Genomic DNA, 12404 nt, shown 5'->3' with positions numbered 1-12404 from the left:
CATTGCAGACAGGTTTTCCCCTTTGCTCTTCTCCTACCTTTTCTCTCCCTTGCTACATCCCCTAAATCTATCTCCCAAAGTCTGCTCACTTTTTTGGCCACCAACTCGTTCCTGAGAAAAAACACTAAGGTCCAACAATCAAAATTCTTGATTTGGCTAATGTGTCCAATCAAGATTTATCAACTCATTCTTCATTTTCCCCCATTTAAAAACACTCTTGTGTACTGGCTGGTTTTATGTGTCAACTTGACACAGGCTGGAGTTATCACAGAGAAAGGAGCTTCAGTTGGGGAAATGCCTCCATGAGATCCAGCTGTAAGGCATTTTCTCAATTAGTGATCAAGGGGGGAGGTCCCCCTGTGGGTGGGACCATCTCTGGGCTGGTAGTCTTGGGTTCTATAAAAGAGCAAGCTGAGCAAGCCAGAGGAAGCAAGCCAATAAGTAACATCCCTCCATGGCCTCTGCATCAGCTCCTGCTTTCTGACCTGCTTGAGTTCCAGTCCTGAATTCTTTCAGTGATGAACAGCAGTATGGAAGTGTAAGCCGAATAAACCCTTTCCTCCCCAACTGCTTCATGGTCATGATGTTTGTGTAGGAATAGAAACCCTGATTAAGATACTCTTGTAAAAAATGTTTGCTTGATTTTTTTCTGCTGCTACTGGTTGCTGTCTCTCCTCCTCCTTTTGCCCCCCCCTTTTGCCCCTCTGGGGTAATAAATCTCTTTGTGCTAAAATATTGGTGTCCACATGTGTCCTATACTGACTTCCTGGGAGCTGTTCTTTATGGCTTCCATCTCTCCAAGTACTGGAGTTACAGGCATGCCCCTCAACACCTAGTTTTATATCAAGCAGAGGACCAAACCCAGTGCCTTATCCATGCTAGACAAGCAAATGACTAAGCTGCATCCCTAGCCCTCCAGTGATTTCTTTTTTAAGATGGGTGGGTGAGGCCTAATGGCTCAAGCTTTCAATACCCAGCTCTCAGGAGGCTGGTAGAGCTGAGTCAGTTGGAGTCCAGTCTGGTTTATGTAGTGAGTTTAAGTCCATCCAGGGCTACATAGAAAGACTCTGCCTTCTAAAAAAGGGATGTAAATGCGAGTTTTAGGCTAGATAAATTCTCAATATTGATTATTCCTTGTAACACAAAGCACTTATCTTTTTCTTCTTACAGTGCTTTCTCCAGCAGAACAAAGATTGTTTCTTGATAACTAGAGCCTAAGACACAAGTGGCTTTGTGTTGGCAAGTAAGCCAGCCCTAATGGCAAGAAAGCAGGAGAGCTTACCCCACCTCCTGTTGATGGCGGCATTGGGTGCCCTAACCAGGGTAGTACTAGAGAGCTCTTATGTATGGATAAGGGTGATCCAGCGGGCTGACCAGCTCTGCTATAACCCAGACCTAGATCCAGGGTTCTGAGATTGCCCACCCCGAAATCTAGGTCATATGCAAATGCCTGGGACATGTGAAAGGGTCAGTCCTATTCTGAATGTGGATCTTCATGGCACAAGGCAACTATAGGATAGCTTGGAGGAGTCCAGGTAAATATCCAATATTAATGGTGTCACAAAAGCCAGATTTCTCAAACCAGACCAGGCAGTGTAAGAAGCTGGGATTCTTTGGGACTCTTCCTCCACTGGGGTGGGCTTATGTCTCAGACCTGCCATATCTGCACCTGAGTTCCATCCTACAGAGCCAACTTGTGGGCTCTCTGGGTCCAGCAAGCTGTCACTCAAGTACCTAGTTGTGGTGGTTTGAATAGGCATGGCCACCCCTAGACTCATGAACTCATGAGTTTGAATGCTTGGCCCATAGGGAATAGCACTATTAGAAAGTATGGCCTTGTTGAAGTGTGTCACTAGGAGGTGGGCTTTGAGGTCTCATGTACTCAAGCTAGGCTTACTGGGGCAGTCTTCTTCTTCTGCCTGCAGATGAAGATGTAGAACTCTCAGCTCCTTCTCTAGCACCAATCATGTCTTCCTGTATACTGCCATGCTTACTGCTATGACAATAATGGATTAAATCTCTGAAACTGTCCAGCCCCAGTTAAATGTTTTCCTTTGTAAGAGCTGTTGTGGTCATGGTGTCTCTTCACAGCAATAAAACCCTGACACTAGTGAATGGAAATGAGGCTATGATTACTTCTAAGTATGGCTGAAGAGAAGACTATTTTATTGTAAATATGAGGAAGAGAATAGACAGAGGCATCTGGAAGGGTCCAGACTGAACCTGGCCATGAGAGAAGCTGGTGGAGAGTGAAAGATGAAGAGGCAAGAAGGGCAAGAGAGGGGGCCCAGAGCCAAATGAGGAGCCAAGAGGCCAAGGGAGTGCATGGGAACAAAGTAAGCGTGTAGCTAAATAATTGACTTATATAGGAATCCAAAGCGAGGAGAAGGTAAGGTAGGCCAAGCTCCTGGGCTGGGAGTTTAGGGCAGGGTGCAGAGGTACTGGGAGGAGTCAGAGGTACTGAGTGAGACTTGTCCCAGTTGTCTTTGGAACCTGACCTCTAATCTGTGGGGCGGTGAGCTGTGATAGGCAGCCTGGTCCCTGGTCGAGCTGAGGCTTAAAACCCCGGTGACCCGCAGGGGATAACCATGCAAGGGAGGATAGGCATTTTGCCAAGCTCCTGGGCCCCTAGCTCTTGTCAACAGTTACAGCCTCCTACAGCCCTCCCGTAGAGAGGTCTGTAGCCCTCAGTCACATAGGAGCAGCACCCCAAGCCCTTCTGCATGCAGATAAGGTATCCCCAAGCTCTCAGACCAAGCCAATGGATAGTACTTGCTGTCAGACCTTGACCACCCCAAAACTGTATATAAGAATCCTATCCATAAGGAATAAAGGTGTGATAACTACTCCTTGGTATGAGAGCTTCTGTCATAAGAGCTGTAACACTGCCGCTTGGGGAGAGGTTCGCTTTCCTGAAAAGCCACCAGAAGCTGTCCACACACTCCTCGCTGGCTAGTTGGCCTCTTTTCGGCTTAACCTAGCCTGAATCAGTGCAGGGCGACGGGTGCAAGGTCTTGGAGCTACTGAGGTGGCACAGGTGGAGACTGAGGTGGAGGCAGGGGAGGCGGCGGGGGTGGGTGGGCAGCGGAGGCAACTCCCTTTCCTTGCTCGCATTCTCTCACCCTTTGCCTGAACCCTTGAACCTGGCTGGGCCAGAGATCTCCCTGGAAAGCCGCCAGTACGTAGTCCCACGCTAACCTGGAGGTCTTTGAGGGTAGAATACCAGTCTCTATCAGGACTCCAAAATTCTAAGTGATTTCCTCAGTGTCAGACAACTTGGAATGGAGACAAGGAACCAAATGGAAGAATGGATGGAGTCACTCTTCATTCCTTTCTCACTTTGGTGTTCTAAGGCCCTTTGGAGCACTGAGAGCCTGAGCATCGCTGTGAGGGAACGAAGTAAACTCTCATGCTTGGAGAGATCCTCTTTTCTTCTTGGTCACAGATGACCCATTCATTCACTGGAAAATACTACTAATTGCATTGTTCCAGGTAGGCACATCATTAGAGATCCCAGAATTCACTGTAACAGTTGAATCTCTAGAATAAATTCTCATTTGATTTCTGAAAAGGGGGTAGAGTTGTAATGTTGCAGGCTTTGCTAATCCCACTGGGTGAGAATAAAGCCACTGCCACAGTTTTTGGAGCTAAATTTGAAGCAAGCTTTATTCAATACTGGCCAGGATGGTGGACAGTAATCAGGGTCATACTTGGGATTCCCAGAATATGGCTCCAAATTATGTGAGACAGGAGCTAATAAAGGCAAGACCCACAAAGCTATGTACTCCCACCTGTGTCCAAACAGGTGCAACCATCCATCCTGAAGTGCTTCCTGCCTACATACTTCTTGCCCATTTGTGAGCAATCTCGTCCTGTTCATCTGGGGCAAACAAACTTGTTTACAAAAGTAAAAACACATGGCTTGTTATCACATGAGCAACAGGCAGGCCAGCATTCCAGGAAGTTATTTGTCCTTGGGCTAATGGTACTTAACAGGTTAGAGGCAGTTTTGTTTTATAGACCTCTTAAGCACCCCTAACTTAAACCTTTTTTTGGTTTTTCAAGACAGGGTTTCTCTGTGTAGCCCTCGCTCTCCTGGAACTCACTCTGTAGACCAGGCTGGCCTCGAACTCAGAAATCCACTTGCCTCTGCCTCCCAGGTGCTGGGATTACGGATGTGTGCCACCACTGCCCAGCTCTAACTTAAACTTGAAACATAATTTTAGCCATCACAATTTCTAGAAGGCCAGACAGTGCTGAAATAGTTAAAACTCTTTTAGCAATTTCCACCCTTCTGTCCCCATTGTGCAATTGGAATCTGCTTAAATTTCCACATTCTCAGTTACAAAAACCATTGTCAAATTACTAAAACACACACCACTTATTTATTCTTTTTTGATTTGTATATATTTGCAAAACCCTTTAATATCTGAGTTGATAGTTATTAGCTAGGTTCTTATATTTGCTTTTGTTGTGATCTATTTTTTCCTTTTGGTTGAAGTAGATGAAGGAAATTCTATGTCACATACATATGTAAATTGAAGAGGAAGAATACTTGTAGATTTCCTCTCCTAAATGTTGGTATTCTTTTAGATATGACACAAAAACGTTACAAATGGGGGATGATTAGTGTTCTAAAATAAAACTCAAACAAGAAGGTTATTATATTCTGCCAGGCAGTAGTGGCACACATCTTTAATCCCAGCACTCGGGAGGCAGTGGCAAGCAGATTTCTGATTTCAAGGCCAGCCTGGTTTACAAAGTGAGTTCCAGGACAGCCAGGGCTATACAGAGAAACCTTGTCTCGAAAACCCAAAATAAGTAAATAAGTAAATAAATAAATAAAGGTTATATTCTGTCATTGGCTTATCTGGGCATGCTCATGCACACCTGTAGCCCTAGCACTACAGAAGCAAAAAGATTACAAGTTAAAATCAGACTGACCTATAATAATAAGACCTTAAACAAAAAAACAACAACAACATAGACAGTAGGCTATTTTGCATTTTAAATGGATCTTTTGTCCATTTTTGAAACATCATAAATTAGTTGAGAAATATTTTTCCATTTAATTATACAGCTTTTCAAAATTGACATATTCCATTATGTAATATATTCTAAAAATGATCACTTTTAATAGTATGAACACTAGTCTCACATTTTTTTAGGCAATAAGTGTCATTTTATTTTCAGGTTGGTCAGTTGCTCATTTAGATCTTAAACTTTGAAGGACACATGACCCTTATCAAAATAAAAAGATGAGCAATAACAACAGCTATAGATTTTAAAAGATGTCATCAAATAATTTCCTTGGCATCACTCAGAAGTATCTTTGTTGTCTGTAACATAAAGTGCTTGTCTTAGTCAGGGTTTTTATTACTGCGCAAACATAATGACCAAGAAGCAACTTACATTTTCCACATTGCTGCTAATCACCAAAGGATGTCTGGACTGGAACTCAAGCAGGTCAGGAAGCAGGAGCTGATGCAGAGGCCATGGAGGGATGTTCTTTACTGGCTTGCTTCCCCCAGCTTGCTCAGCCTGCTCTCTTATAGAAAGAACCAAGACTACCAAGCCCAGAGATGGCACCACCCACAAGGGGACCTCCCCCTTTGATCACTAATTGAAAAAATGCCTTACAGCTGGATCTCATGGAGGCATTTCCCCAACTGAAGCTCCTTTCTCTGTGATAACTCCAGCCTGTGTCAAGTTGACACAAAACTAGCCAGTCCAGTGCTACAGTCCTTCAAATAAAATTATAGCCTAATTGAAAATATATCCTCCATCTCCTCCCATATCTGATTCTGCCCCTCTTTTTCCCCTCCCCTCCTCTTTTCCTCCCAAGTCCCTCTCCTCTCTACTTCCCTTGATTATATTGTTCCCCCTTCTAAGTAGGACTGAAGCATCCACTCTTTGGTCTTAATTCCTCTTGAGCTTCATGTGCTCCATAAATTGTATCATGGGTATTCAATGTTCTTCGCCTAATATCCACTTATCAGTGAGTACATACCATGTGTGTTCTTTTGTGACTGAGTTACCTCACTCAGGATAATATTTTCTAGTTCCATCCATTTGCCTGTGAATTTCATGAAATCATTGTTTTTAATAGCTGTTTAATACTCCATTGTGTAAATGTACCATGTTTTCTGTATCCATTCCTCTGTTGAGGGACATCTGGGTTGTTTCCAGCTTCTGGCTATTATAAATAAGGCTGCTATGAACATAGTGGAGCATGTGTATTTATTCTTGATGAAGATCTGCCAAGACTTCACAAATTGGACCGAAACATTCCACAGGACAGGAAATGTGGACAGTTTAAATGCTGGAATATACTGATGCTGTTGGCCACCTTTGATGAAACAATTCTAATAAGAAAGGCAGGAGGTAGTGCCTGATTCTGAGTGTTTCAGAAAGAGTATATCATGGTGTTGAGGGCAGAAGACTTTCTTTTCTTTTAGATTTTAATGCAAATACTTTATTTTGAAATGAAACCCACTTGCCAGATCTAAAGATTCCTAGTCTTACCTTCACCTAATGATATGAAATTTGGTGTGCTCTTAGTTTTAACCTCCATGGTCTGTTGTGGTAAAATGAGAAAGAAGCTAGATGCTAGAGCTTTGAGTAAATCATAATCATTGGTAGTTCACAGAGTGTTTGCAGCTTGGGTATAAAATTCTTCCTGATGTAAAAAAAATTAGTTTTCTTTTCATACATTATTTTTTATATTTCCATTCTAATTGTAGGAAGTGTTAAAATGTATTTTCCAGTCACAGACCTCATGAAAAGAGGTTAGAATAAGTGCAGTGGTCAACACATATACTATCTATTTTCTTCACAAATAGTGTGTGGAGTCTAGTTAATTCTCCAAGGCCAACATGTGAAATGAAAATTAAGATATTTGAGGGCTATCCAGAATTTAAGTATCAAAAAATTTAAGAATTGCTTAGGTGGATATCTGGGCAATTCATCCTTGGCCAAAAACCTATTGTTTTGTACAATGGTGCAAATGCTAAAACGTGGTGTAATCTATACCTTAAGTTGTTTGATTAATAACTGCACATTTTGTCACTTTTAGAACCCTTCAAATGTTTCCTTGCATTCATGTGAAGTCCATACATTGCTTTGCCCTTCAAGTTTCCCACAGGCAATTTCTACAGAAGACTGTTATTACAAACAACCTGCCTGAGCTATATTCTTGTTCTCTGAGCTTTAAAGTCATCATCTCTTATTTCCCTCATTTCAACAGCATTCTTCTGTGGTAGTGGGAAAGTACGTCTTGTTTAGGATCATAAGATATAGAGAAGAAGGTAGCTTAAATACAACTAGGGAGAACAATAAAAAGGCGAAGAAAAGCAAGAAGCGACAGTTTTCAAATGTTGATCCGTTCTGATATCGACACTGCACTAAAATATTCTAGAGTTAACCGAGCAGCTGAAAAGAGTTTTGTTAACTTTATTTGTTTTACATATTGCACATATTTGTTTGAATAAAATAATAATTATTTTTGATGGTGTTTCAGGTCTAACCTTGCGCATGCTAGACAAGCATTCTACAACAGAATTTTATCTCCAGCATGAGCTAGTGTTTCATTTTATATCTCTAACATGAGCTAGGGTTTCATTACGTTTCTCATACTGGTCTTGAAACAGGCTTCCAGACGTAGCACAACAGACATCATGAAAGAAGAACCACTCAGGCCTTAAAGCTCAGCACCTCTTGCCAAAATGAAAACAAAGACCTAATCCATAGAATGAAGTCCGTAGTTCTGGGAAAGTCTCTAAACGTACTAACGCTGCTTTTTAGCTTCTGTGGTTCCACGTCTGGCTAATTGTTCCTAATGTTCATGTTAACTGAAGTCCATCAACTCAGATTATGTTTTTGTGCTTACAACTTCTGTAGTCCCTAAGCAACATCCGAAATCAGTCGAGGCGGCGCTGGCTCCTCCTCCCTGCCTCAGCCCTGGGCCTCAGTGAGATGCCCTAGAAGGAGCTGTCAAAAATCGCCGCGCTGTGACTTCCGCTCAGCCTGCTGCTGTCACAGGAGCTGTCCACGGTAGCTGGAGCATCTCATTTCCCTCCTCAGCGAAAGCAGCCCCTCAGGAGCTGTCCACGGTGGCAATATCTTTCCTGCTTCAGACTATGGCTGTCATGAGGAGCTGTCCACAACTTCTTTCCTGTCTCAGCTCTAGTCTTAGTGAAATACCACTGCAGGAGCTGTGCCACAGGAGCTGTCCACAGTGGCAGCACCTCCTCTCCAGCCTCTCCGAGCAGCTCTAGAGAGATGGCGTCTCAAAGCTAGCTGTGACCAGCAAGGACTTCCTACTCTAACCCATGGGCCCATTGCTGGGAAAAGATGGTGAACAAAACCACTAATTCTTGAGCGGGGAAAACCCGCCAATCCCAGAGTTTCTCACAAAACCCCACTAATCCCTGAATGGCAAGACTCACCAATCCCCAAATTCTTTAAGTCAGGACTTGAAATCCCACCAATTCTCAATCTGGAAATCTCTGCCCAGAAAAGCTCCACACCCTAAGAAATCCTATATAAGTACTGCCCTTTGTCCAATTCCCTGCTATCTGCTTCCGGAAGCAGAGGCAGCCATCCCTGGATTTGTCCCTCTTCATGCTGGAGCCTCCAATAAATCTCTTTTACTATATTTGCCCCCTGGTGTGACTCTCATCAAAAGAAGCCAGGAAGAAAAGAAGCAACGAAAAGAAGAAGAGAAAAAAATCAAAGAAGTGGAGCAAGCTGAGGCTCCTGTGTTTTTCAGCTCAGCTGGGGATACCTTCCTCAGAAAGCTGCATTGTCTCTGCTGAGGCGGCTTCCTCTCCAAGCGACGTAGTTCCTGGCCTCCAGTGTCTCAGGATGCCCTTCCACTGGGATACCTTTCCCCTTCTGAGCAGAAACAAAAGGCTTGGAGCTACATTGAAATCCCATTATAGTTTCTAGCCAGCTAATAAAGACTTTATACTGGCTTAAACCGGTATCCCAAGTGGTCTTTTCTGTTGGATACCCTACATCATTTCTAGAGGTTCCAGCGACATCCCAAGAGACCAAACCTCACTGAGAGCTTCATACTCTTTCATGAGGAAGAGTCCAGTGGTCAAGGGACTCCTAGGAGATGTACAACCTGAGAAGTCAGTTCCAGGGCCATAGGAATCCCTTACTGCCTAATGCTGGGGGGTAGTCTGACATCTCCATGCCCAAAACAAACTAAGTCTGGTTAAGGTATCTTCTGTTTGGGGCACAAAGGAGTGGTCAGACTTGGCCTCTGATCCAGTGTTAGGGATCCATGTGAGAGATCACTGATTCCCCTGGTCTGTTCAGGTACATGAATGTGTACTGATTGTCCTTACTGTGTGTCTTCCTGGTTTTGTCTGCAGAAACAAATCTAAAATGAAATGTGAGTCTACTTCCTGTAGACTCGTGGACAGCACTGCACTGTGCCTCCCTCGGGTATAGCTGGGGCTGCAGCTGGTGACTGCTGCTCTTGCTATGGTGTTGTTGAGGTGATGTTGGGAGTGGCCCGCCTTGACCCAGAGGAGTGTTTTGCTGGTGGGGATGAATATGGTGTCTGTTTTTCACACAGGAAAATTCCAGATCCTCTGCGAAATCAATTGGCCCTCTTTTGGAGTTGGGTGCCCAGTGATGGTTCAGGCTGTCTGGAACATGAAACCTCTGCTGCCACAACCAGCTCCCCTGTAGTGACCAGTGGCATTCTTGGTACAAGACCCACCCTGGCTTGAGGCATATAACTTCTTGTTGGGGGTAAAATTCCTGTTGGCCCTGCCAGGTCTCCCAGAGAGATCCAAAATCTCCAAATATTCTCTCAGCCCCACTAGGAGAAATTGACCTTCTCCCTCCCCACACCCAGTTTGTTTGCTTATTTAGCCACCTGACTTCTTGCTTGTGATAGTTCCCCATGTGGAGGCTGGGAGGGACCTGGGCTCTCCTCTGGGGCCCCCATGCCACCTAAGAGACTGAAGACAAGGAGGGAGAAATAGTTCCCTGAGCTGTGCACTTCCTAGCCCCCTGCCACCTGCCCCCTCTACATCCTAGGGAAGAGGGAACCTTTCCCCAGACCTTGTCCCGGGGAAAAGGAAAATTCCACTCCTTTTTCTTTTATAGCACACATCTCCTTTCAACTAATGATCTGTATAATAAGAAAATTAAAAACTATTCTCTGAATATAGTAGAGAAATCACACCCCACCCCACCTCCCAACCCCTGCTGAGGAATCACTGTCAGACAGTTCAGCCTGCACGGACTGGATTTCCCCTTTTGTCTAATACTGATCAAGGTAAGGAGATGTTAAACAATTTTACCAGCTTTTCAAAATTTTAATCCTTTAAAAAAGGATTAAAAGCAGCTGCTTAAATGATACTGATTTTGTTATATTTGGCCCCAGATATTAGAAAAATACTTCAAAAGTTTAAAAGGTTTAAAAATATAAATAGGCCAGGAGGTAGTGGTTGCACTCCTTTAATCCCAGCACTAGGAATGCAAAGGCAAGTGGATCTCTGTGAGTTTGAGGCTAGCCTGATTTACAGAGCTAGTTCTAGGATAGCCAGGGCTACACAAAGAAACCATGTCTTGGAAATTACAACACACACACACACACACACACACACACACACACACACACACACCAATTACTGCAGATTGCTAGAAAGTTTACAATATAAAAGAGATCCCAAAGGAAAAGCATGGGGTTGGGGGGGGGGCGGGGCAAAGATGCTCTGTCTTATAAATAGGGTCCTTGCCCAGGCACTGGGACCCTAAAAGAGGTCAGTGTCTTATCTGCCCCCAAACTTGATCCTGTTTCTGTTGCTTATCAGGCTTGTTTGGGCAGTTGCCATTACAGCCATACAAATGAAAGCTGACAAACTGACTTTGGGCCAGGAATGGTCCCTAACCACTCCACACTCTGTAGTGGTCCTCTTGAGGGGAATCACAGAGAGGTGGATATACAATGCTCAAATAACACACTGTCAGTCACTTCTCCTGGACCAGCCCCATATCCGATTCTGTAAACCTTCATCCATCGGCCCAGCCAGTGCTGCCTGACAACCCAACAGAGCCTCTGCAAGACCTCCGTCAAGTTAGGTTCATCAGACTCAACCAGTCAGATTGGGAGTGTGTATGTGTACACAGCAGGGCATCATTTCTTGGTGGTGCAGTGGATGTGATCCTCCAATACCAAACCTTGTGAGGGGAGATGCCCCTGCCCCCTCTGACTCCAGTCATCAGGATCTTGTAGCTCAGCTCATCCAGGCAGCTGCTGACAATTTGAAAGCACTCATTGCTGCCATGAGAGATGAACTCGGCTTCCACTTGAGGCAGGGCCCCTGCCCTGGATGCTGCTGCACTACAGCTGCTGCTGCTGCTGCATCCTTTGCTCTGCTCTACTCCAGGGCCTGGACCCTCCAGCCTTTGTCTGCACTTCAGATCTCTGCTTTGCCTGAAAACAACTGACATCGTCCAACCCATCAGAACTAACTTAACAAACAAGAAAAAGTAGTGGCACTGTACACTGTGGGGAACAGTTTTGTTCAAAATAAAATGAGGTATGCTGGGACCTCGGTTTTCACCTTGGATGTCAACACAGAGTAGCGAGCTTCTGGAGTTAACCCAGGCACTTGGCTGAGGGAAAGCCATTACTGTATACATGGACAGTCGGGATGCATTTGTCATGGCCCATGCTATGGGATCCTCAATAGAGAGAGGGAGGGCTCCTCACCTTTGCCAGAAAGGAAGAAAAAAAAAGTGAATCCCCGGAGGCCTAAGGGAACAGGGCAATAGACATGGCCACCTGGAAGGCATCCCTAAAACCAGTGGGCCTCTCCAGATCTTGGTCACCCTACCTGAACCTGAATTGTTCCACAGTTCAATGTACATAAAAAACCATGTTAACAACAGAGAAAGATGCCAAACAGGAGGCAAATGGGTGATGGGCATTATCAGAAGACAGATGGCTGCCAAACTTCTTCTGAGGACTGAGTTATTCATGCCCAGATATTATTTCTAGATTTGGGTTGCTCCTCTCCCTGGAATCTGACAATGACCCAGACTTCAAGTTTGCCTAAGTCTGACATCGATCCTAAATGATGAATAACAATGACATTGTACCTATGTGCTCAGGACATGATACTAAAAGGATGGGGGTGGAGGAGCACACACACAAACATCCTGAACATATGTCCTTGAGACTAAAAAAATTGAGCCAGACACACCATATATTGAGAAATCCCTAAGACAGAAATTGTTAACCATTCTCTCCCCAAGTTCATGCAGGCCCTGCAACAAACTCAGACTACTGCTCATCAGAGAGTCTGAGAGGCTGCCTCCTCGCCTATGTCAGAGCCTGCTTACGAATGACAGCCCGGTGACCTTGTATGAGTAAA

This window comes from Mus musculus, chromosome 4 (assembly GCF_000001635.26).
Source record: "Mus musculus strain C57BL/6J chromosome 4, GRCm38.p6 C57BL/6J".
NCBI classification, from domain to species: Eukaryota; Metazoa; Chordata; class Mammalia; order Rodentia; family Muridae; genus Mus; species Mus musculus.
The sequence above is the reverse complement of the archived record's forward strand: the minus strand, read 5'-3'. Positions refer to the sequence as shown.